The sequence below is a fragment of the Triticum dicoccoides genome, chromosome 7A, assembly GCF_002162155.2.
Source record: "Triticum dicoccoides isolate Atlit2015 ecotype Zavitan chromosome 7A, WEW_v2.0, whole genome shotgun sequence".
In the NCBI taxonomy this organism is placed as follows: Eukaryota; Viridiplantae; Streptophyta; class Magnoliopsida; order Poales; family Poaceae; genus Triticum; species Triticum dicoccoides.
In genome coordinates this window covers 369517698-369520456 of record NC_041392.1, presented here as the reverse complement: position 1 = coordinate 369520456, position 2759 = coordinate 369517698, and positions in this window count along the sequence as shown.

The following is a 2759-nucleotide window of genomic DNA, read 5'->3' as shown; positions in this document are numbered from 1 at the left end:
AGATTGAACACAAGAGATGAACTAGGGTTTGAGAGGAGATGGTGTTGTTTAAGATGTTGATGGAGATTGCCCTCCCAAAGATGAGAGGGTTGTTGGTGATGACGATGATGATGATTTCCCCCTCCGGGAGCGAAGTTCCCGCAACGGATTTGCTCTACAGGAGGGCAAAAGTGCTACTGCCCAAGTTCTGCCTCAAGATGGCGGCCTTCCATCCCAAAGTCCTCTCCTTATTTTTTTTCTAGGTCAAAATGACATATATATCAGAAGAGGGGCACCGGAGGTGGGCCGAGGAGGGCACAACCCACCAGGGCCCGTCTGCGGAGCCTGGCGTGCCCAGGTGGGTTTTGCCCACCTGGTGGGGCTCCTTCGATAATTATTTTCTCCAATATTTTTCATATATTCCAAAAAAATTCTCTGTAAATTTTCAGCTCATTTGGAGATGTGCACAATAGGTAACTCTGACGTACCATTTTTAGGTCCAGAATTCTAGTTGGCGGTATTCTCCCTCTTTGTGTAAACCTTGCATATTATGAGAGAAAAGGCATTAGAATTACTCCAAAAAGCATTATTATGCATAAAAACATACTAAATAATTGTAGTTAATCATGATGCAAAATGTACGTATCAATTCCCCCAAGCTTAGACCTTGCTTGTCCTCAAGCAGAAAACCGATATTGAAAAGCATGTGCACATGCTTAGAGAGAGAGGTGTAGATAAAAACAAAATGTGGACATAGAAGCACCATGCATATTATTATAACAGCAACAAACTTTATCATAAAAAGTTTATCACATAACTTTTATCATATAACTTCTCATGAACAAGTAACAATTCATCACAACATCGAAGTATAAAGCATAAACTCTATTGAAAACCAACAAACTATGTTCTCAGTCAACTTTGCAACTACAATTCATCATCGTTTCAGGAAGGGTCACGTATCAGAGACTTTTGGCAAGTCCACATACTCAACCATCATATAGTCTTCTATGATTGCTAACACTCACCGCATACCCATGAACAAAAAGTTTCAACCAAGCACATAGGAAGATAGGGGCTTATAGTTTCGCCTCCCAACGTATTCACCTCAAGGGTGATGTCAATAATAATAACACATGCTCACACACATCCAACTGGATATATGTGCCTAGATCTTTCCTCACCACATGATGCTTGCAAAAGAGAAAATAAAAAAGAATAGGGAAGAACACTTTGACTCTTGGATAAAAGTAAATACATAAAAGTAAAAGATAGGCCCTTCGAAGAGGGAAGCAGAGGCTGTCATGTGCTTTTTGGTTTGTATGCTCAATCTCTTAGTGCAAAAGAACATCACGTTATATTGCCCCTTATGATAGCAACCTTTATTATGCAGTTTGTCGCCTTTATTATTTTGCCATCACAAGTTCGTACAACGCTCAATTTTCTCTTACACTATATGATCCAACACTTTTACAAGCAATTTTATTGCCTTATTGCACCGATGACAATTTACTTGAAGAATCTTACACAATCCATAGGTTAGTATGGTGGACTCTCAAGACAAGATTTGGGTTTAAAGGTTTTTGGATGCACAAGTAGTGTCTCTACTTAATGCGGAATTTTTGGCTAGCAAAGATAGGGGCAAGCACCACATGTTAAAGGATCTATGACAATATAACTTCTACGTGAATATGAACAAACATAAATCATTATGTTGCCTTCCTTGTCCAACATCAAAATTTTTAGAATAAAATATTTTGATGGGGGCTCACAATCATAAAAGATTTCCCAAGACAGTATATTTGCATGTGAATCTTCTCTTCCCTTATTAATTCTTTCATGAATTGCATCATTGACCAATGCTATGTTTGTCAATCTCCAATAAATTTTACCACTTATAGTTTTCATTATGTGATGTCATTACTTACCATAATATTAGCATATGATCTTTTTCATTATTGTTTTTATTTATTTTGATTGAAAAATAAAGGTAAAGAAAGAAAAATCGAACTAAAATTTATTATATATATTGCACACGATTACAAAGATAGATAGATCGCTAAGCGAAACACTCGAAAAGGATCGAACTAAACTTTTATTCAACTAATTCAAAAGATAACTAAAGATCAGACTAAGATAAATAAAGGCAAAAGAGGTGGTGTGATACGATACCAAGGCACCTCCCCCAAGCTTGGCACAAGCCAAGGGGAGTGCCCATACCCGATACTTAAGTCTCCTTTGGTGGTGAAGAAGGTGATGGTGGTGGTGGTGATGTAGTAGCTTCACACTTCCTCCTCATCTTACGCTTGAGGATGGAAATTTCCTCCCTCAAGTCATCAATCTCCAGCTCCAGCGTTAATATCTTTTTCCATAGTTCTTGCATGTTTTCCTGTAGAAGACGAAAAGGGATAAACTAGACCTTAGGTTTCTTTGCTTTATTGGGGAGACTTGACTTTTTGAATTCCACGTGCATGCCCCCAGGTTGGGGCAGTGGAACTTCATCTTCATCTGAGCTTGTATCCTCCTTCCCTTTAGGATCATAGTCTTCTTCTTCCTCCTGGTCCAACCATAATGCTCCACGTCTCCATAAACCTTGGGTTTGCAATATAATCAGCAACATAGCTCTCACCATCCGAGTCTTGAGATGACATATTTTCATATCTGCCAGAAAAACAGCGAGAAAGAAGAACATAATATTTCTCCATGATACAGTGCTTAATAGGTTCATGGGGTATATAAAGATTTTTTATCTTGGGAAACAAGCAAATGAGAGAAAAACG